At 38.6% G+C, this 24,791-nt stretch overlaps 1 protein-coding gene across 3 annotated transcripts in view; it reads left to right on the forward strand.

Moving 5' to 3' along the window:
- Nucleotides 1-24,791, forward strand: part of ANKIB1 (ankyrin repeat and IBR domain containing 1) — a 141,715-nt gene that overhangs the window by 5,294 nt on the left and 111,630 nt on the right. The gene's annotated exons all lie outside the window — the stretch shown is intronic.

A 24,791-nucleotide genomic window follows, 5' to 3' on the forward strand; every position in this document is an offset into this window, starting at 1 on the left:
TGTGCAGGAATACATTTTGTGTTTAGTCATCATGTTTCTTCAGACTTCTTCAGCATCATTTTTCCCTATCTTTCATGTCCTTGACAGTTTTAGAAAGTACAAGGCCCTTCATTCTGTAGGATGACCCTGAACCTAGCTTCGTGTAATATTTCCTCATGACTCCAATCAGTTCATGCATTCCTGGCAGGAATACCACAGAAATAGATCTGTGCCCTTCTTAGTACTTTGCATCCAGAGGCATATGATGTCAGCCTTGCCACTGCTGGGGATTAAAACCTTGATCATATTGGTAATCCTTTTGTACTTGATGAGTATTTGTAGAGAGATATTCCAAAATTAGGCCAGGATCTTGTTTCTTGTCAAACGTTTCTAGTCACTAGCCTTAATGTGGGTATCAGTGAAGACGCTCCCCTTAACCACTTCTATGATAATTGCCAAATGATATTACTTTCTCATTCCTTCTCCTTGTGTTAGTTGGGATTTTATCATAAAGTGGAACTTTCCTTTCTCCCTCATTTAATTATTTGTTTATTAAATCAGTAAGAACTCATAGATTTCTATTTTATTTAATTTGTTGTCATTTGTTACTATTATTACTCATTTTGCTGTTTAAATTGTTCCTGATTTAGCCTGTGGGAGCCCCTTCAAGCTGGCTCCTATGCCTATTTATCATGCTCCCATCTCATTCATTGTGCGTTTCTGGCAGAACATGCTGTTCCTTGTTCATTCTGTACTTTGCCTGGTCTAGCCCTGGAATCAGCCATTTCTCCAAGGAATCCTATTTGGTCTTTGTTATTGTTGTTTGTTTTTGTAAAAGATGGTATTTAAAAACAAAGATTTAGGGGTTTAGTGGGCTCATTGCTACTGGGGTGTCATTACTTACAGGAACTAGGAAATGTATGACTATGAGTATGGTTTGTATACACACACATATATAATAAACACATGTATGTTCATAATTATTTCTGTACCTAGGTGTGTATATTATTAAAGCATAAGTTTGTCCCTCTACATTCAATTTCAGTGTAATACTCCAGGGTTCTTTCTAGCTTTCTTCCTTTCCACACTTATAAATGCCTTCTCTGGCAGTAGAAAACTTGGCTTCACATTAGCCTCAGTGTAATTATCATTTGCCCAGTTGTTTGACTTAATTACTCAGTGTGTTACCATTCTCCCTGCCATGTAGACCATCTTCTACCACCCTAGCGATTGAGTGCTGGGCCTACTGACCTGTGCCTTTTTGTGGATCTATAACCCCTGAGTGGGCCGACAACTGTCTGCACCAGTGCATCTCCACCCAACACCCATTATCCTTGCCTCCGGCTAGTTGGCTCACAGCTCTTCTGGCCTTCCTAACATGCCCTCAGTGCCCTTTATCCTCAGCCAGCATGCAGACTACTTCGCATAGCCCAGTATTTCATTAGTTAATTTTTAAGCATATTTCCAGGATTTATAAGCACACAAATATATGATGAAATGTATACATAATTTCCCCCACATAAAAATGATAGCATCCTATATTAAATGTTCTACACTTTGTTTTTTAATGACTATATAGTATTTCGTTGTGTATGTGTACATCCAGGCACACACACACACACACACACACACACACACACACATACATATACCCCTACCTACCTGTGAATGATTAACAATCATAAATTCCTTCCATCCTGGTATTCATTCCCCTTTGCAATGTGGCTTTGTTGCTTCTCTCTAGAGGCAGAATATATGTCTCCATCTTTTGAGTCTTGGTTGACCCTGTGATTTGTTTTGACTGATGAATATGGTGGAAGTGATGTATGAGATCTGGAGCTTTGTCCTTAAGAGACCTTCAAGGGATGATTTCCTGCAATTGTCATGTAAGGAAGCTGGTCTAGTCTATAGTAAGATGGCAGGGCTCTTGGAAATGAACCAGGACTCCCCAGTGGACAGCATCTCCCAACAGACATGAAAATAGACACTCTTGGATCTGCTGGTCCAGCTCACTCTTTAGCTGAGTGTACCCACAGAAGAACCAGAGGTAAAACTAGAAAAAAAAAAACTAGGGGGAAAAAAAAAAAAACCCTGCCCAGCCAGCCTACGTAATTGTGAGAAATGATGTAATTGTTTTGAGGCATTAAGTTTGGGGTGTAGCAATAGATCGCTGAAACCATGTTTGTGTTCCTTTTGGACAGCTAGGTTGTCTCTAGTCTATTATGAACAATATTGCAATGAATATCTTGGATATAGTACATGCCATTTTAATTTTAATAAATAATGCCAGATTATATTTTCAGAAATGCTGATAAAATTTTTCTTGCCATCATTAGTGTTTGAGGGTATTTCCCCCACAAACTATCACTGATTTTTTTGGGAAATAAAATAAGTAAAAAGTTTCTTGTGGTGCTTAATTCTACATTTCATTAACTTTGTGAAACTGGACATCTTTTGATATATTAGTTGATCCTTTTGGTTTTTCAGTTCTGTGAATTGCTCATTCATATCTTTACTCATTTTTTCCTTTGGATTTTTTACCTTATCAATGTTTTAGTTTTCTTTGATATGTTATCAATGTAATCTTTTATGTTTGCAAATAAGTTTGTCAGTCTTTTTTTTTGTCTTAGTTTATGGCATCATTTGTCATCTTTTTTTGGGGGGGGGGCATATCATATAGTCATTTGTGTCTCTTTTTCTCTGTGGCTTCTACTTGTTCCTGTCTTGAGAATATCTCTCTGCTGTCTCAAGTAATATAAACATTTTCCTAAATTTTCTTCTTTGTATTGTCTTTGCTATCAATCAGGAATCATGTTTAGTTGCCCCAGAAATTAAAAAAAAAAAGTAGCATAAACAAATTAGTATCATTTTTCTTAAGTAATGAGAAATTAGAGATAGGCCATTAAGAGCTGTTATGATGCTTTCACAATGCTATCTAGAATTCAGGCTCATTTGTCTTTCTTTCAGTGATCTGTAGCAGGTGCTTGTCAACTTTTGGTCCCAGATGGCATTCAGGCTGAGAAGCAACTTCCTTCTGTTTCTTCTTTCATCATTCATTGCTCTGCTTGTGTTAATTGAGGATCAAATCCAGTTTGATGACTATAACCTCTGGGAGATGATGAGGCCAAGACAAAGCAGATCCCCCAAAATAGCAAGTTCCCTTGAAATATTTTCTCTGTTCTTTGAAAATAATAATACTGATTTTGCTTTCTGTGTTATAATAAATGCATGTGTAGAATAAGGCCCCAGAATCTTTCTTTTAACCTGTTAGGACGCTTTGAGGGTTTTTTTGGAGTTCTTTGCAGGTAGGTACACAGGAAAATAAACATGATTATATTCTCAAATTGGAAACTAATGATTTTAAAAACCAGACTTTATCCTTATGTTCAATAAGTAATGTTAAGGGTGTTTTATGTGCTAATAACTATGGTAAACAGTGGATATAAAACTCTATATGATGTGACCCTTGTTTACAGAAAGTATACCAGATAATTGGAGAAGCAGATTAAACATTTCATTATGATATTACATGGTAAATTGAGTGTATTAACTCAGGAAGCAGGACATCTAACTATGTTAGTTGAGGGTTGAGGAGCTATGATCAGGGAACTTGATGGAGAAAATGGCTCTTGAGTTGAGAGTTGAATGACTTGCAGGAGTTAGCCTATTAAGGAGGAGCTTATTAGGGGTATAGGAAGAGTATTCCATGAGCTTTAGTAATTCAGAAGTAGGTCTGAGTTATAAGAAATAGGCTGGGATGAAATAAATTCTGGTTTGGGCAGGGACTTTTCTTTAATTCCTTAGGGCTGGAAGCCTTGGGAAGGTTTTTAAATGGAATTGAACAAGATCAAATTTGTCTTTTGATAAAGGTAAGATAGTTGTAGTTGGGCCTGGAAGCAAGGGTATCTATTAGGTAGGAAGTTTATCTGATACATTACAATCTATTCCGTATTAGGACCGCCTAGCTGGCTCAGTGGGTGGAGCATGTAACTATTGATCTTGAGTGGTGAGTTTGAATCCCATGTTGGGCATAGAACTTACCTTAAAAAAATAATAAAATCTATACCATATTAGTTAAGTAAATATTTATTAAACACCTATGTGAGTATGATTGAGTAATACAGATATAGAGAAAACATAATTCCTACTTTCAAGGAGTTTATATTTTAAGATAATTAAAAACTTAATATATATCAACAATATGAGGCAGTATACTAATATTATGGTTTTTTTTTAAAGATTTATTTATTTATTTATTTATTCATGATAGACAGAGAGAGGGGGGCGGGCAGAGACACAGGAGGAGAGAAGCAGGCTCCATGCCGGGAGCCTGACGCGGGACTCGATCCCAGGACTCCAGGATCGTGCCCTGGGCCAGAGGCAGGCACCAAACCGCTGAGCCACCCAGGGATCCCCCTAATATTATGGTTTCAGTCCTATAAAATGAGGGCAAGTAAGGACTAGAATTAAAATTTGAACCCAGCAGATCTTCATGGTTTCAAAGCTCATATTTTTCCATGTGGCAGGCTCTGCTACCCTCCACAGCACTGATTTCCCCTTAACTTATTTAATTGTATGTTGCCTGTAAGTTACCTCAAAACCCTTGTGAAATAAGATTATAGTACAATTAAAATAATTTTCAGCTTAAGACACAAAGTATCAAAGGAACTACACTGGCTTTTTCTCCAGGCAGTCTCTGTTGAATGGAGTATAACCAGGAAGATAAATGTTGGTCAGAAAAATTGCCACATTATCTAAACTATATAGTTACTAAAACAGTCTGGAGATTTGTTTCTGGGAAATTTAGTATTGAACTGATAGGGCAGTGGAGGACAAGGCTGGCATGGCATGCCATGTCACTAGATAGCTGGACAGCATTCTTACTAATGTTAAGGGTCCTTTTTTCCAGTTAGTATATACAGCATGGAATGAGAAAAGAGCATCACTATTGCCAGTAAATACATAAAGCAATGATGGTTTTTGATGATGTATTTATTTTTATTTCCAGAGAGCAGTTGGAAAAGTAAAGATTATCCTATATCTCTTTCTTTCTTTTTTTTTTTTATTTATATTTATTTATGATAGTCACACACAGAGAGAGAGAGAGGCAGAGACACAGGCAGAGGGAGAAGCAGGCTCCATGCACTGGGAGCCCAACATGGGATTCGATCCCGGGTCTCCAGGATCGCGCCCTGGGCCAAAGGCAGGGCTAAACCGCTGCGCCACCCAGGGATCCCTATCTCTTTCAATCATTCTAATGCCTTACTTTATTTTAATCTGTTGAATGAGATATTTTGACTCAAGCCAGGTAGAGATGGCTGGAGATAATGTTATCCTTTGGTGTCTGTCTACCTCTGTTAGGATATGCTTGTCATGTGATGTCTATAGGCCTCAATTTTCTTGCTTGGAAATTGATACACTTGGATAAATATAGTTGACCCTTGAACAACATGGATCTGAATTGTGCAGGTCCATTTATATGCAGATTTTTAAAAAATAAATACAGTATCGTGCTATAAATGGATTTCCTTAGGATTTTCTTAATAACATTCTCTTTTCTCTAGCTTACTTTATTGTAAGAATATAGTGTATAATACATAAAACGTAAAATACATGTTAATCAACTGTTTATGTTATCAGTAAGGCTTCCACTTAACAGTAGGCTATTAGTTATGTTTTTAGGGAGTCAAAAGTTATAAGTGGATTTTTGACTGTGTAGGGTCCAGCACCCCAACCCCCATGTTGTTTAAGGATCATTTGTAATCTGAGGGTTTTTCTTGCTCTGAAATGTGACTTGACATGACATCTACAGAATTACTGTAAAAGGATATGATACTCTGATTGAAAAAAAATTACCTTTTCTATAGCATAGGGAGAATAAGAAAAGAAAGAGAGGTCGCACTGAGAACTTGGTGTCATGGAATGAAGAAAAACATTCTTCAGAAACTTGGAAGGGGGTGTTACTTCTGACTTTTTTAAGGGTCGTGAATACACAACCTTTGAATGTGGATTAAATGCCACATAATGATACATAAGGTGGTCAAAAGTGCAAAATAATAGGGTTCTTATACTCAAGGATTATAGTTTAGTAGCCTTTTCAACGGATATTCCTTGAGAAAATGAAACCTTAATATTCTAAGCTAGAGGTTCTCAAAGTTTAGCATGTATCAGAATCACTAGGCTTGTTAATGTGCAGATTGCTGGCCCACACCTCAAGTTTCTGATTCAGTAAATTTGGGGTGGAACCTGAGAGTTTTTATTTCTCGTCTTTTTTTTTTATTATTTTATTCATTTCTTCATGAGAGACGCACAGAGAGAGAGACAGACAGAGAGAGAGAGACAGAGACACAGGCAGAGGGAGAAGCAGGCCCCATGCAGGGAGAGTCCGACGTGGGACTCCATCCCGGATCTCCAGGATCAGGCCCTGGGCTGAAGGCGGCACTAAACCACTGAACCATCTGGGCTGCCCAGAGTTTTTATTTCTAATAATTTCCCAAGTGCTGCTGATGTTGCCTATATTTTTTGTGTGAAATTAATTTATATCTCCCTTAGGCTTCTAAAACAGTATTAATTGTATAGAGCACTGAGAAAATTTTAAAAATTGTTCCTCAAATAAGTTTTCTGTGTCCAGAATTCTTTAGATGAGGAACTCTGATGGGGGAAATAAAATGAAGGAAATTAACTATCATTCCAAACCTTTTCTTAAAAGGTAAAAACACAGTTGCATGGACACAAGATTAATAGGTGCATTATAATAGATTGGAGTTGGAAAAAACAGACTTTAGATCTACTTACCAAAGAACTTCTCTTATAAAAGACCTCTCTTCATTTGGAATTTTGTGCCCTTAAACCTAGGTAACATCAACTACGTGTCGGGGACCAGTTTTAAATAGAGTATGTACCATGATGTCAGTGTGCCAAATGTAACTTAAAAGTCATATAACCAAGGAGCATCTGGGTGGTTCAGTCCATCAAGCATCTGACTTCAGCTCAGGTCATAATCTCAGGGTCCTAGGATATAGTCCCCCATCAGGCTTGGGATTCAGCGGGAAGTCAGCTTGTCTTTCCCCCTCTGCCCCTCCACCTGCTCATGCGCATGCTTTCTTTCTCTCAAATAAGTAAATAAAATCTTTAGAAGAAATAAAACTCATATAGCTTAAAAGTCTCTGTGATGCCTTTCACCACCTTCTTTATTCATACCCCTTACTCCTTGATGTCATTTAAGTATACTTCTTTCTCTCTAATTGGATTTCTAGCTTCTGTTTTTTGTATCCTTTTAAACATTGTATATACTAAATAACCAATCAGTGGCCGCCATTAAATTGGCTGAAGAAAAATCTCAATGTTTTAAAATTGGGAAAATATGTATAGAAAACATCAATGGGTTTATATCTTAAAATTGCATACAGTCTATACAGTGTTAACTTCCAAACTGTATCTTTAGCCCATACCTTTCTTCCCAGCTTCATACCTATGTATCCTTCTGCCTACCTGACATCTCCTTGGCCTGTCAAATGTAACATGTTCAGTTTTACATGTTACAGATCCCCCACCTTCCCACTTGTACTTTTACCTTCTGCAGTCATCCCCTCTCAGTAATGGTAATTCCATCCTTCAGGTGCACAGGCCAAGAACTGTGGAGTCATTCTTTTTTCTTCTCCCTCACTCCCACTTTCAGTCTGTCAGCAAACTCCATCCTTATCTTCAGAGTGCATCCAAAATCTGATCAGGTCTTCACTACCACCACTGCCTCTGCCCAGATCCAAGCTTCCATCAACTTTTACTTGGACAACTTACAGCCACTTCCTAAATAATCTCCCTGCTGCCACTCATATTTTTCTTCTTAGCCAGCCAGCCAGCCAGGGTGATCCTGTTAAATGTAAGTCAGGTCTTTCATTTCTCTCCCAAAAACCCTCTAGTGCCTTTTTTATTTTCTTTACCAGAATAAAAGCCTAGTGATTTATGATGACATATTAAGACCCTGAACAGTCCATCTGCCCCCGTTACTTATCTTGACTTCATACCTACTCTTTTCTTCTTCACTATATACTACAGTAACACTGACCTCCTTTTTGTTCCTTGAATGCATAGGGCATGCTTCTTTCACTGGCTATTTATCCTGCCTGGAATATTCTTTTCCCTATATATTCCACAGCTCACTATTTGCCATGTTTCATTCAAATGTCATATTCCCTGATCATCCCAAAACTCCATCCACTTCTTGGTTTTGTTATTATAACACCTTACCTGAATATATTGTAAACTCCATGGGAATAGAGATTTTAGTTTATTTTGTTTTTGCTGTATTTCCCTACATGCCTGGCAAATGGTACATGCTCAGCAAATATCTGTGACATGAATTTATTATTTTATCTGCCTAGAGGAATATGCCTTTCCTTTGAAAAATGCACCCAGTAATCATGTGCTTCTAGCATAGGCTACTAATCATTGACTTCCAACACTTATTATTCTGCTGGTCCCTTTTCTCAAAATGATACATTCTATGTCTCTCATTCAATTTGAAATTACTGTTTGACTGATTTTTATTGCAACATACAATTTGCATAAATTGTAGTTCCTAGTTCATGTATTATCCTGGGAAATAATTAAACATTCTTTAATCCTTTGTAAAGTATATGCATTATTCATTGTCTTTGAATGTGGTATTTCCTAACAGTCATAGTGCTATTTTGGTATGTATGTTGCTTTTACAGGACTCTGTATCACGATTGATAACTTTATGCCATAGCCTCTTATATATTCTTTAAGAAAAGTCAATACCTGTTTCCTCTTGTTAACCTGGATTGGAAATACTTCGTCCTGTTTTTGATTTCTGAGAGTTTTGTAGGTTTTAGTGTTTTTTTGTGTTGCCAGTGCTTAATAACTCCTTTTATGGGATCAGGTAGGTCCCACAGACACACTTTGCTCTCTTACACATTTTTTATTGGTTCAACAAGACTTGAATTTTAGGTACTTGCTTTATGGAAGTCATACACTTTGATTTTTCATTTCAGGTATTGTGCCTTATTGTCAGGTCATGTTTTGAATCATGTATCAACTTTTCAGTCTGAAAGAGTCACTACAGCACTTATGTTCATCCAATTGCCATTTCTTCAGGATGCAGGAAAGCTTAAGTGGCTCAAATCTCAACTCCTCATATCTTTTTTAGGTGTTAAATTCCTTTAAGTGCCAAAGATTGTTATATTCTGTCCTTCATTCTTTTTTTTATTTTTAAGATCTTATTCATTTATTCATTAGAGACACACAGAGAGAGGCAAAACAGAGAGAGAGGGAGAAGCAGGCTCCCTGCAGGGAGCCTGATGTGAGACTCAGTCCCAGGACCCCGGGATCACAACCTGAGCCAAAGGCAGACACTCGACCACTGAGCTACTCAAGTGCCCGCCTCCTTCATTATTTTGTTAAGATATGTGGAATATAAAGTCAGTTTAAAAGCATTAAGTCAAATACATAGGACTCAGTTTCTTGTTTTCTGATATTGGAGAATTTCCAGTCTCAGACTGGGGGTGGTTATGACTTGGAAAACAGGGAATAACATGAGGAAGTCCTGAACCTTAATTATATTTCATTGCTATGGCAATAGAATGTAGTAGGATCTTAATGCTAAGATTCACTACCAGTAACTAAAAATATATAAAGTATAAATGAATTCTTTCTTTCAGCTGCAAACCAATACTTGAATATCAAGATGTAGTAGTAGAGGCTTTGCTGAGAACACAGATACTGCTACATAGCTTAAGACGAGCTTTAGGGGATCCCTGGGTGGTGCAGCGGTTTGGCGCCTGCCTTTGGCCCAGGGCACGATCCTGGAGACCTGGGATCGAATCCCACGTTGGGCTCCCTGTGCATGAAACCTGCTTCTCCCTCTGCCTGTGTCTCTGCCTCTCTCTCTCTTTCTCTGTGTGACTATCATAAATAAATAAAAATTAAAAAAAAGTGTGTTAAAAAAAAAGACAAGCTTTGGGGGGGAGGAGGAGGGGGAAACATAGGTTTGAAGATACACATAAGTTTAGTGGATACATTAGAACCAGTTTAATGTAAAGCAATAGAGAACAGAATAAATTATTCCATCAGATTTTGATATTATTCAAATTATGTGTTCAAGAGATATTTAATCAAATGAAAAATGCTCATGATAAAACCTAAATACACAAGAAAAAAATCCAACTTTATTATACGCTATGGAACAGTTCTTCGCTTAAAAGAAGGCTCTCTCTCTTTATATATATATAAAAGAAAACTTGCCAGTTTGTTAATAGTGATTATTACATGGTTGGAGGATTATAGTGATCTTTTTTTTTTTAGATTTTATTTTTTTTAAAAAAATACATTTATTCATGACAGACAGAGAGAGAGAGAGAGGCAGAGACACAGGCAGGAGAGGGAGAGGGAGAAGCAGGCTCCACGCAGGGAGCCTGACATGGGACTCGATCCCAGGTCTCCAGGATCACGCCCTGGGCCGAAGGCAGACACTCAACCACTGAGCCACCCAGGCGTCCCTATAGTGATCCTTTTATCTTATTCTTTTTTTTTTTTTTTAAGATTTTATTTATTTATTCATGATAGACACACAGAGAGAGAGACACACACACACAAGCAGGAGAAGCAGGCTCTATGCAGGGAGCCTGATGTGGGACTCCCATCCTGGGACTCCAGGATCACGCTCTGGGCCAAAGGCAGGCGCTAAATCGCTGAACCACCCGGGCTGCCCTATCTTATTCTTTATACTTTTCGATTTTCTGTACTTTTCTTTCCAGTTTTATATTCTCTGTATAAGCTTATTAAGTATTTTTAAAAGAAGGAAAAAAGTTCTGAGAACTAGTTATACAGCTGTGTGATTCCAGGCGAATTAGTAATAATGATGATGGCATTACATTGAGTACCTACTATTAAGCAAATATTGAATATATTTTATGTATTTTTGTCCTATTTTATAAAAGTCCAGCAATAGAGGCTTAATTATCTACTTTTACATATTAGGAAAAAGTCTCAAAACTTTTGAGTAGCTAATAAGCTAGCAAATGTTACTGCCAGGGTTCAAACTGAAGTTTGCAGAATTTTCTAAATATACCAGAAGGCCTTTCCAAAATAATTTAACTCTCAAAGCTTGTGTTTCTTTACTGTAAAATGTAGGTGGAATTGTTGTACAGCTTAAATGATATAAGGTACATAAACCATGGGACAAGTTTTCTTCCATGAGATCTTCTTATAGTTACTTCTGGCTTTTTTTTTTTCAGTCTGCTTCTGCACATGTATTATTCAAGCTCTTATTAAATATGTCCATTAACAGCATTATCTTAAATTTAACTCTATAAACAGTACATCTGTAAATTGCATTTCTTCAAAGAAGAGCAAAATTAATCCATCGATTAGCATTTTGTTTTTATAGTTTTAATGTATATATAGTGCAGTTTTGCAGTCATTTTTGCAAGTTTGATTTTCATGAGAATCAATGATTTTCACCTTCCTTAAAAGATGTTTTAAGAAACTTGGGATGGGGTGCCTGGGTGGCTCAGTTGGTTAAGTATCTGACTTCTCAGCTCAGCTCAGGTTTTGATCTCAGGGTTCTAAGTTTGAGTTTGAGTCGCACGTTAGCTCTACACTGGGCATGGAGTCTATTTAAAAAAAAAAAAAAAAACAGCAGCAGCTTGGTACCTTGTTGAGTTTGGAAGGATTTCTGTTCCTTGCCAGAGTTCTGAACCAGTTGAGAGGTCAAAACAGTAAGCATATCCAGTTTTTTTTTTCTCTCCAGATCAGATTTTCTAAAGTCCCTGAGGTAGATGAGGGTCAGGAATATTTTACCAATTGGGCTCCTTGCAAATGGAGAAAATCATTAGAGGGATCCCTGGGTGGCGCAGTGGTTTAGCGCCTGCCTTTGGCCCAGGGCGCGATCCTGGAGACCCGGGATCGAATCCCACGTCGGGCTCCCAGTGCATGGGCCTGCTTCTCCCTCTGCCTGTGTCTCTGCCTCCCTCTCTCTCTCTCTCTCTCTCTCTCTCTCTCTCTGTGTGACTATCATAAATTAAAAAAAAAAAATTTAAAAAAAAAAAAAAGAAAATCATTAGAAAGGGGGAAAAGCATACTCTGAAAACCTTTCTCAAGTCTTCATACTTTGTTTAGAAATTAGTGTAAAAGGCTGCTGAAATACCTAAACATGGTGAATTGAGTCTAACTGGTAACTTTTATAGTCAGCAAGATGGATGGATGAATGGATAGATAGAGTTTGCTTACTCTGATGTTCAGAGTTGTACTGTTGCTTATGGGTACATTAAACACCTTTCAGAAAATCCAGGACAAGTATGGTTTCAAGTATTACATTTAGGCTCTATATTTTTCTACTTGAGTGTCTTAATTTTGGATTTAGAAGATATGGATACTCTTACCATGTAACCCTTTGAGCTTAGCTCCTTGAACTCAGTATAATGCCTTTAGGTTTCATCCACTTTGTGGCATTTCATTTGTTGAATAGGTGATTTGTGAATACTTTCTCCCACTCAGTAGATTGTCTTTTCATTCAGTCTCTTAAGAACTGTCTTTTGCAAAAAAAAAAAAGAACTGTCTTTTGCTTAAATTACTACTTTTTTCCATTTACAAGTTATGATTTTGGTATCCTATTAAGAAGTCTACTTAATTTCAGCTCATGAAGGTTTTCTCCTCAAAGCTTTATAGTTTTTAGATCTATGAACCATTTTTAGTTGATTTTGTGTAAGTTGTCCTTGCATCTTAAATTATGGTTCATTTTCTTGCTTGCTTTTTTTGCCTTTTTTTTTTTTTTGCATGTGGATATCTAGTTGAACCCCACTACTTAAAACCCCTCTTTCCTTTGTTGAATTCCTTCTGCACCCTTGTCAAAAATGAACTGACCATATTTGTATGAGTGTATCTCTGGACTCTTGTTTTCTGTTCTGTGAATCTTTGTTTTTATTTCTTTGCCAATTGCACACTGTCTTAATTATTATAGTGTTAGATTAAGTCTTAAATTAGTATTTTTTCCAACAGCTTTATTCTTTTAAGAACTTTTTAATTATTCTAGTTCCCTTGCTTTTCCATATAAATTTTAGGATTAGCTTGTTTAAATCCATAAAAATTCCTGCTAGGATTTTTATTGTAATTGCATTAACTCTGTAGGTCAGTTTGTGGAGAATTGACATCTCTAATTCTGTCGAGTCTATAAAAGTTTTTTTTTTTTTAATTGTATATATCCAGTTGCCTAGGAGACATATCCACTTGGATGTCTAAACAGCATTTCAATTTTTTCATTTATTTATGATAGTCACACAGAGAGAGAGAGAGAGGCAGAGGGAGAAACAGGCTCCATGCACCAGGAGCCCGACGTGGGATTCGATCCCGGGTCTCCAGGATCGCGCCCTGGGCCAAAGGCAGGCGCCAAACTTCTGCGCCACCCAGGGATCCCTCTATAAAAGTTTTTTAAGAGACTGATAGTCTTCATAGAGATGAAATGTTACATCTATGACCCAAAAATAGAATACTAATAGATTGCTATAGGAAAAGGAAAAACCAAGTGACAAGAAAGAACTATGGAATTTAAACATGATAACTTTAATTCCATAAAATAGCTGGAAGATAAAGTTAGGGAAATCTCCCTGAAAGTAGAACAAAAAGGCAGAGGTAAAGAAGGAGAGAAAGATTAGAAATTTAGAGGATATAGCTAAGAAATCCATTATCTGGGACTCCTGGGTGGCTCAGCGATTGAGCATCTGCTTTTAGCTCAGGGTGTGATCCTGGAGCTCTGGAATCGAGTCCCACATCGGGCTTCCTGCATGGAGCCTGTTTCTCTCTCTGCCTGTGTTTCTGCCTCTCTCTCTTTCTCTGTCTCTCATGAATAAATAAAATCTTTAAAAAAAAAATTCATTATCCAAATAATAGGAGTTCCAGAAAGGGAGAATAGAAATTAAGAGACAGAGATGATCAAAGAATATGGCCTAAAACTGAATTAAGCACATAGATCTCCATTTTGGAAAAATGAATTTAAAAAAAATTACACAACTTTATAAAAACAGAAAATAGGATGACGGGAACTGAGGAGAGTTTAATGGGTGCAAATTTTCATCTTGAGAAAATGGAAAAATTCTGGAGATGGATGTTGATGTTGGTTAAACAGCAATGTGAATGTACTTAATGCCACTGAACAGTACATTTACAAATAGTTAAAACGGTAAATTTTATGTTAAAGTAAAAAAGAATAATAGAGGAGACAGTAGCAGATGAAAGACTTCAAAAATGTTTGAAAGCTGAGGAGCAGTCACACAAAAGATAACTGATTTAGCAAAACTAAACTGATGAAGCAAAGGTCAAATGTAATTCTACAACTGTAAAAGAAAAAAGGAGCAAGCTGATTTATGTTATAGCACACCAGAAAAGCACAGGAGTTGGAGGCACAGGTAGCTCTGAATGAAGAAGGAATATGGCTGAAAACAACAAAGAATTAAAAATCTTATGAGGAGTACAAACCAGCCAGATCCTTTGTCCATTCTGTGCAGCTGAGCTATTGCTCCATTTTTGTCCTGGAAGAAGACAGGAGATACATCAACTACACAGGGTTTGCCAGAAGCACAGGGACAGACAGCCCAGGGAGATGCACCATTCTGGAAATGGCATTAGGTAGAATTATATGTACTAAATGGTAAGATTTGCCCCAGCTTCCTTCTTCCATTTAGCCTGAAAGAATAGACCTAAACATTCTGCATATGGGGTCCACAGTGAAATAGCCCAGCCAGTTTCATGCTACAGTGCACCCTGCTTGTTGCCAAGCCTTGCTATTATAAATAATGCCAAAATAAGCATCAATGTACAAGTCTCTTTATGTACTTTTCAGGGGTTATCCCAGGCCAATATGTTCATTTTTTGTAACACAACCCACAGTAAATAATTTTATGTATTATGATTTAAGTATACACAAACACAGGCATGCAGGCAACACAAATTTGTGTATTTATGTATTTATTTGAAATAAAATTTTCACAAAACTACTCATATTACATATGTTCTGATATTTTAGCTTTATATTAAATAAGTTGGCCCTCTTGTACCTCATTTAAATACAGAAAATTATAGTCATATACAGATGACTATATATATATGTGTATATATATATATATACATATAATGCATATATATGTATGTATGTATATATATATATATATATATATATGTAGAATTCCTTGGCCTACAATATACTTCTCTTCAACCTGAATAAATATTATAAAATCATTTTCCAAATTACACTTCCCACCAGCAATGTTTAAGCATTCCAACTTGTGTTTCCAGACTCTTCTACTAATCTAATAACCAGAAATGGCATCTGTAACAGACATTGTATGTATGCTGACCAACCTTTATGTTTTAATCTTTTTTTTCTTCTTCTATCAACTATGGAAAAATTAAAAGGTCAATACTCTATTCCTAGCTCTCCATGCAGTTAGAAGTAGCTATGTAATCCAATTTTGACTAATATAAGGCACCAAGCTTACAGTCTAGGGCTGTGGCAGCCATTTTATGACCACATGGGTGAAAAAAGCATGCTAAGAATGACAGAGTATAAAAATAGGAGGAAGCACTCAGGACATTGAAGACATTGTGTAACTTATATAAGAATTCTGAGTTATCTCCTTCTGGATTTATAATTACATTGATAAAAATAAGCCCTTATCTGTTTAAAGCCACATTTTAGGTTTTTGGGGTTCACTCCTCTGTCAATTGCCTATTATAGGAACTATTATTATAGTTCCTATAATAATTAGCTTAAACTTAATTATTCCATAGCAACAAATGACTACAAAGTTTAAGGGACTTATAACAAGAAACATTTCTTTTTTCATTCACTTAAACCTGTCAGCTGCATATCTGCTTCAGATATTCTGGGACCCAAGCTGAAGAAGTTTCCTGCCTGGGTCTTGTGACAATGAGTAAAAGAGCAATGGTCAAACCACAAAATGGCTCTTAAAACTTTGGTTCGGAAATGTCATGCTTCATTTCTACATACATTTCAAAGCAAGATAAATAGCCAAAGGTGTTGTAAATGGGCAGGGAAGTATAATCTTTACACAGAGAGGGCAATGATTAATTGAGGACAATATTACAATTATCAGTATATCCTTTTGCATTTTGTTCTTACCAGTATGTAAAAGTTCCTTATACATTCCAGATAGTAAACTTGAGAGTTTAGCTTTTACACTTAGAAGACTAGAATCCAGTCTTGATTTAGGTTTTCTGTATGTTCTTTTTTTTTTTTTTTTTTTAAGATTTTATGTATTTATTCATGAGAGACACTGAGAGAAAGGCAGAGACATAGACAGGGGGAGAAGCAGGCTCTCTGTGGGGAACCTGATGCAGGACTTGATCCCAGGACCCTGGGATCATGACTTGAGCCAAAGGCAGATGCTCAACCACTGAGCCACCCAGGTGCCCCACTTTTTGTATATGTTCTGAAGTAAAGGTCAAGGTTCAGTTTTTTCCATATGGTTGTCCATTATTCCAGCATCATTCAATGAAAGGACTTAACTTTTTCACATCATATTGTCTTGGCACCCTTGTTGAAAATCATAGTGCTTTTTAAATGTAAATCTATTTCAGAGCACTTTATTCTTTTACATTGATCTATTTGTTGAACCTTATGCCAGTACCACACCATCTTAAGTAGGTCTTGAGATCAGGTGATAAAATTTTCTAATTTGTTTCCTTTTTCAAGATTGCTTATGATATTCTGGGATTTCACACTTCTATATTTAGTCTTCCAGTCTATGAACATGGTTTCTCTCTCCATATTTTTAGGTCTTTAATCCCAACAATACTTATTTCAGCACAGAAGTCTTTCACATCCTGTATTACATTTATTCTTTTTTTTTTTTTTAAGATTTATTTACGAGAGAGAGAGAGAGAGAGAGGCAGAGACACAGGAGGAGGGAGAAGCAGGCTCCATGCCGGGAGCCGGACGTGGGACTCGATCCCGGGACTCCAGGATCACGCCCTGGGCCAAAGGCAGGCGCTAAACCGCTGAGCCACCCAGGGATCCCGTATTACATTTATTCTTAAGTATATTTTTGACATTAAATGTAAATAGAATTTTTTTTTAAAGATTTTATTTATTTATTCATGAGAGACACAGAGAGAGAGAGGCAGAGATGTAGAGGGAGAAGCAGGCTCCTTGCAGGGGGCCCGATGCGGGGCTTGATCCCCAGAACCCAGGATCACGACCTGGGCCAAAGGCAGATGCTCAACAACCGAACCACCCAAGCATCCCTAAATGTAAACAGAATTTAAAATTCTTTTTTTTCCAATTGCTTGCTGCTAATAATTTGTTTTTGTTTTATCTTTTGAAGTTTAGTATTTGTAATTTTTATTTTGTATGCAGTATATTACTAAGATTATGTCAAGGGAAAAAAATGTGACTATCATATTTACCAAATAATCACCTCAATTTGGTACATTTCTTTTTCTCCCTCTCCTCATGGCATTTATTTATTTATTTATGAATTAATTTGACATATTAACACTGTATATGTTTAAAGTGTACAGCATCTTTTTCTTCTTTTTTAAGATTTTATTCATTTATTTGAAAGAGAGAGAGGAGAGGAGAGGAGAGGAAGGAGCAGAGGGAGAGGGACAAGCGGACTCCACATTGAGCATGGAGCCTGAAGCGGGGTCATTCCTACAATTCTGAGATTGTGACCCGAGCTGAAATCAAGAGTCAGACACTGATCAGACCGAGGCAAGATGGCGGAAGAGCAGTGTCCCCAGGTCACCTGTCCTCAACAAATTACCTAGAAAACCATCCAGTCATCCTGAAAATCTACGAATTCGGCCTGAGATTTAAAGAGAGACCAGCTGGAACGCTACAGTGAGAAGAGTTCGCGCTTCTATCAAGGTAGGAAGACGGGGAAAAAGAAATAAAGACACAAAAGGCCTCTGAGGGGGAGGGGCCCCGCGAGGAGCCGGGCTGAGCCGGGGCGAGTGTCCCCAGGACAGGAGAGCCCCGTCCCGGAGGAGCAGGAGCTGCACCAACCTTCCCCGCGGAAAGGGGCTCCCCGGGAATTGGAGCAGGATCCCCAGGAAGGCGGGGATGCCCTCGGGCTCCCTGGGACAGTAACAGAGGAACTGCGCCCCGGGAGATGCGCCGAGCTCCCTAAGGGCTGCAGCGCTCGGCGGGACCCGGAGCAGCTCGGAGGGGCTCGGGCGGCGGCTCCGCGGAGGGGGCTGCGGGGCTCCGGGAACAGCTCAGCGGCGGCGGCTCGGGCGGAGGAAGAAGCTCCGCGGAGGGGGCTGCGCGGCTCCGGGAACAGCTCGGAGGGGCTCGGGCGGCGGCTCCGCAGAGGGGGCTGCGGCCGGGAGCGCGAATCCAACAGCGCAGGCTACGGAGCACAGGGCGCCGGGACACAGCCCAGGATCCGGCCTACCCCGGGACAGGCAGAGGCCGGGAGGGCCCAGGACAGCAAGGACGCTCCTGCCTGGAACTGAGCAGATCAGCGGCCCCGCCCGGGAGCCCCCGGGCCCTGCACACGGAGAGCCCCGGAGTTACTGCCGGAGCTGACTCCAGGGTCCCAGAGCTGCCCCCGCCACTGTGGCTTCCTCCCGGGGCCTCACGGGGTGAACAACCCCCACTGAGCCCTGCACCAGGCAGGGGCAGAGCAGCTCCCCCAAGTGCTAACACCTGAGAATCAGCACAGCAGGCCCCTCCCCCAGAAGACCAGCGAGACCGACCAGTTCCAAGGGAAGTCAAGGGACTTAAAGTATACAGAATCGGAAGATACTCCCCCGTGTTTTTTTGTTTTGTTTTGTTTTTTTTTGTTTTGTTTTGTGCTTTTTTTTTCTTTCTTTCTTCTTGATTTCTGATTGCTTCCCCCACCCCACCCCACCCTTTTTTTTTCTTTTTTCTCCTTTCTTTTTCTTTCTTTTTCTTCTCTCCCCCCCCTTTTTTTTCTTCTTTCTCTTTTTTCTTTTTCTCTTTTCTTTCCTTCTCTCTCTTTTTCTCCTTTTCCCAATACAACTTGTTTTTGGCCACTCTGCACTGAGCAAAATGACTAGAAGGAAAACCTCACCTCAAAAAAAAGAATCAGAAACAGCCCACTCTCCCACAGAGTTACAAAAGATGGATTACAATTCAATGTCAGAAAGCCAATTCAGAAGCACTATTTTACAGCTACTGGTGGCTCTAGAAAAAACCATAAAGGACTCAAGAGACTTCATGACTGCAGAATTTAGATCCAATCAGGCAGAAATTAAAAATCAATTAAATGAGATGCAATCCAAGCTAGAAGTCCTAACGACGAGGGTTAACGAGGTGGAAGAACGAGTGAGTGACTTAGAAGACAAGTTGATGGCAAAGAGGGAAACTGAGGAAAAAAGAGACAAACAATTAAAAGATCATGAGGATAGATTAAGGGAAATAAATGACAGCCTGAGGAAGAAAAACCTACGTTTAATTGGTGTTCCTGAGGGCGCTGAAAGGGCCAGAGGGCCAGAATATGTATTTGAACAAATCCTAGCTGAAAACTTTCCTAATCTGGGAAGGGAAACAGGCATTCAGATCCAGGAAATAGAGAGATCCCCCCCTAAAATCAACAAAAACCGTTCGACACCTCGACATTTAATAGTGAAGCTTGCAAATTCCAAAGATAAGGAGAAGATCCTTAAAGCAGCAAGAGAAAAAAAGTCCCTGACTTTTATGGGGAGGAATATTAGGGTAACAGCAGACCTCTCCACAGAGACCTGGCAGGCCAGAAAGGGCTGGCAGGATATATTCAGGGTCCTAAATGAAAAGAACATGCAACCAAGAATACTTTATCTAGCTCTTTATCTCTCCTATGGAAGGAGAGATAAAGAGCTTCCAAGACAGGCAGGAACTGAAAGAATATGTGACCTCCAAACCAGCTCTGCAAGAAATTTTAAGGGGGACTCTTAAAATTCCCCTTTAAGAAGAAGTTCAGTGGAACAATCCACAAAAACAAGGACTGAATAGATATGATGACACTAAACTCATATCTATCAATAGTAACTCTGAACGTGAACGGGCTTAATGACCCCATCAAAAGGCGCAGGGTTTCAGACTGGATAAAAAAGCAGGAGCATCTATTTGCTGTCTACAAGAGACTCATTTTAGACAGAAGGACACCTACAACCTGAAAATAAAAGGTTGGAGAACCATTTACCATTCAAATGGTCCTCAAAAGAAAGCAGGGGTTGCCATCCTTATATCAGATAAATTAAAATTTACCCCAAAGACTATAGTGAGAGATGAAGAGGGACACTATCTCATACTCAAAGGATCTATCCAACAAGGGTACTTAACAATCCTCAATATATATGCCCCGAATGTGGGAGCTGCCAAATATTTAAACCAATTAATAACCAAACTCAAGAAATACCTTGATAATAATACACTTATACTTGGTGACTTCAATCTAGCTCTTTCTACCCTGGATAGGTCTTCTAAGCACAACATCTCCAAAGAAACGAGAGCTTTAAATGATACACTGGACCAGATGGATTTCACAGATATCTACAGAACTTTACATCCAAACTCAACTGAATACACATTCTTCTCAAGTGCACATGGAACTTTCTCCAGAATAGACCACATACTGGGTCACAAGTCGGGTCTGAACCGATACCAAAAGATCGGGATAGTCCCCTGTATATTCTCAGACCATAATGCCTTGAAATTAGAACTTAATCACAACAAGAAGTATGGAAGGACCACAAACACGTGGAGGTTAAGGACCATCCTGCTAAGAGATGAAAAGGTCAACCAGGAAATTAAGGAAGAATTAAAAAGATTCATGGAAACTAATGAGAATGAAGATACAACCGTTCAAAATCTTTGGGATGCAGCAAAAGCAGTCCTGAGGGGGAAATACATCGCAATACAAGCATCCATTCAAAAACTGGAAAGATCTCAAATTCAAAAGCTCACCTTACACATAAAGGAACTAGAGAAAAAGCAACAAATAGACCCCACCCCCAGCAGAAGAAGAGAGTTAATTAAAATTCGAGCAGAACTCAATGATATCGAGACCAAAAGAACTGTGGAACAGATCAACAGAACCAGGAGTTGGTTCTTTGAAAGAATTAATAAGATAGATAAACCATTAGCCAACCTTATTAAAAAGAAGAGAGAGAAGACTCAAATTAATAAAATCATGAATGAGAAAGGAGAGATCACTACCAACACCAAGGAAATACAAACGATTTTAAAAACATATTATGAACAGCTGTACGCCAATAAATTAGGCAATCTAGAAGAAATGGACGCATTCCTGGAAAGCCACAAACTACCAAAACTGGAGCAGGAAGAAATAGAAAACCTGAACAGGCCAATAACCAGGGAGGAAATTGAAGCAGTCATCAAAAACCTCCCAAGACACAAGAGTCCAGGGCCAGATGGCTTCCCAGGGGAATTCTATCAAACGTTTAAAGAAGAAATCATACCTATTCTACTAAAGCTGTTTGGAAAGATAGAAAGAGATGGAGTACTTCCAAATTCGTTCTATGAGGCCAGCATCACCTTAATTCCGAAACCAGACAAAGACCCCACCGAAAAGGAGAATTACAGACCAATATCCCTGATGAACATGGATGCAAAAATTCTCAACAAGATACTAGCCAATAGGATCCAACAACACATTAAGAAAATTATTCACCATGACCAAGTAGGATTTATCCCTGGGACACAAGGCTGGTTCAACACTCGTAAAACCATCAATGTGATTCATCATATCAGCAAGAGAAAAACCAAGAACCATATGATACTCTCATTAGATGCAGAGAAAGCATTTGACAAAATACAGCATCCATTCCTGATCAAAACCCTTCAGAGTGTTGGGATAGAGGGAACTTTCCTCGACATCTTAAAAGCCATTTACGAAAAGCCCACAGCAAATATCATTCTCAATGGGGAAGCACTGGGAGCCTTTCCCCTAAGATCAGGAACAAGACAGGGATGTCCACTCTCACCACTGCTGTTCAGCATCGTTCTGGAAGTCCTCGCCTCAGCAATCAGACAACAAAAAGACATTAAAGGCATTCAAATTGGGAAAGAAGAAGTCAAACTCTCCCTCTTCGCCGATGACATGATACTCTACATAGAAAACCCAAAAGACTCCACCCCAAGATTGCTAGAACTCATACAGAAATTTGGTAGCGTGGCAGGATACAAAATCAATGCCCAGAAATCAATGGCATTTCTATACACTAACAATGAGACTGAAGAAAGAGAAATTAAGGAGTCAATCCCATTTACAATTGCATCCAAAAGCATTAGATACTTTGGAATAAACCTAACCAAAGAGGTAAAAGATCTATACCCTAAAAACTATAGAACACTTCTGAAAGAAATTGAGGAAGACACAAAGAGATGGAAAAATATTCCATGCTCATGGATTGGCAGAATTAATATTGTAAAAATGTCAATGTTACCCAGGGCAATTTATACGTTTAATGCAATCCCTATCAAAATACCATGGACTTTCTTCAGAGAGTTAGAACAAATTATTTTAAGATTTGTGTGGAATCAGAAAAGACCCCGAATAGCCAGGGGAATTTTAAAAAAGAAAACCATAGCTGGGGGCATCACAATGCCAGATTTCAGGTTGTACTACAAAGCTGTGGTCATCAAGACAGTGTGGTACTGGCACAAAAACAGACACATAGATCAATGGAACAGAATAGAGAACCCAGAAGTGGACCCTGAAATGTACGGTCATCTAATATTCGATAAAGGAGGAAAGACTATCCATTGGAAGAAAGACAGTCTCTTCAATAAATGGTGCTGGGAAAATTGGACATCCACATGCAGAAGAATGAAACTGGACCACTCTCTTTCACCATACACAAAGATAAACTCAAAATGGATGAAAGATCTAAATGTGAGACAAGATTCCATCAAAATCCTAGAGGAGAACACAGGCAACACCCTTTTTGAACTTGGCCACAGTAACTTCTTGCAAGATACATCCACAAAGGCAAAAGAAACAAAAGCAAAAATGAACTATTGGGACTTCATCAAGATAAGAAGCTTTTGCACAGCAAAGGATACAGTCAACAAAACTAAAAGACAACCTACAGAATGGGAGAAGATATTTGCAAATGACATATCAGATAAAGGGCTAGTTTCCAAAATCTATAAAGAACTTATTAAACTCAACACCAAAGAAACAAACAATCCAATCATGAAATGGGCAAAAGACATGAAGAGAAATCTCACAGAGGAAGACATGGACATGGCCAACATGCACATGAGAAAATGCTCTGCATCACTTGCCATCAGGGAAATACAAATCAAAACCACAATGAGATTCCACCTCACACCAGTGAGAATGGGGAACATTAACAAGGCAGGAAACCACAAATGTTGGAGAGGATGCGGAGAAAAAGGGAACCCTCTTACACTGTTGGTGGGAATGTGAACTGGTGCAGCCACTCTGGAAAACTGTGTGGAGGTTCCTCAAAGAGTTAAAAATAGACCTGCCCTACGACCCAGCAATTGCACTGTTGGGGATTTACCCCAAAGATTCAGATGCAATGAAACGTCGGGACACCTGCACCCCGATGTTTCTATCAGCAATGGCCACAATAGCCAAACTGTGGAAGGAGCCTCGGTGTCCATCGAAAGATGAATGGATAAAGAAGATGTGGTTTATGTATACAATGGAATATTACTCAGCAATTAGAAACGACAGATACCCACCATTTGCTTCAACGTGGATGGAACTGGAGGGTATTATGCTGAGTGAAATAAGTCAATCGGAGAGGGACAAACAGTGCATGTTCTCATTCATTTGGGGAATATGAATAATGGTGAAAGGGAATATAAAGGAAGGGAGAAGGAATGTTGGGAAATATCAGGAAGGGAGACAGAACATAAAGACTCCTAACTCGGGGAAATGAACTAGGGGTGGTGGAAGGGGAGGAGGGCGGGTGTTGGAGGGGAAGGGGTGACGGGCACTGAGGTGGACACTTGACGGGATGAGCACTGGGTGTTTTTCTGTATGTTGGTAAATTGAACACCAATAAAAATTAATTAAAAAAAAAAAAAAGAGTCAGACACTTAATCAACTGAGTCACCCAGGCACCCCAGCAACATGTTACTTTGATACATTTATATATTGTAATATGATTACCAATATAGTGATATTTATTATATTACATAATTATAGTATTGTTTATATTCATTATATCATGTCATAGATCTCTGTGGCTTATTGGTTCCTTATTATAGGTTTGTACCCTTAAGCACCATAATTCTTATCCCTTAGTCCTGTAACTACTATTATACACCCTTTTTTAAAGATTTTTTGATTCCACGTATAAATGGTATCCTACATTATTTGTTTTTTTTCTGTCTGACTTATCTCTCTTAGCATAATGTACTCAAGATCCATCCATGTTGTTGCGTATGGAAGGATATCTTTTCTCGTGGTTGAGTAATATTCCATTATGTATATGTAACACATCTTTTTTATCCATTTATCCATTGATAAGCATTTGGTTTGCTTCCGTATCTTGGCTTTTGTGAATAATGCTGTGATACACATGGAAGTCCATATACCTCATAAAATTCCTGTTTTCATTTCCTTTGGGTATATACCCATAAGTGTTGTTGGATTATATAGTTCCATGAATCTATTTTTAATTTTTTTAAGGAACCTCTGTATTTTCCATAGTGGTTGGACCAATTTACTGTTCCCACTGGCTATGTATAAGGGTTGCCTTTCACCACATCCTCATCAGCATCTGTTGTCTTTTGTCTTCTTGATAGTCATTCTAACAGGTTTGGGGTG

The sequence above is a fragment of the Vulpes lagopus genome, chromosome 13 (genome assembly GCF_018345385.1).
Source record: "Vulpes lagopus strain Blue_001 chromosome 13, ASM1834538v1, whole genome shotgun sequence".
Lineage (NCBI taxonomy): Eukaryota > Metazoa > Chordata > Mammalia > Carnivora > Canidae > Vulpes > Vulpes lagopus.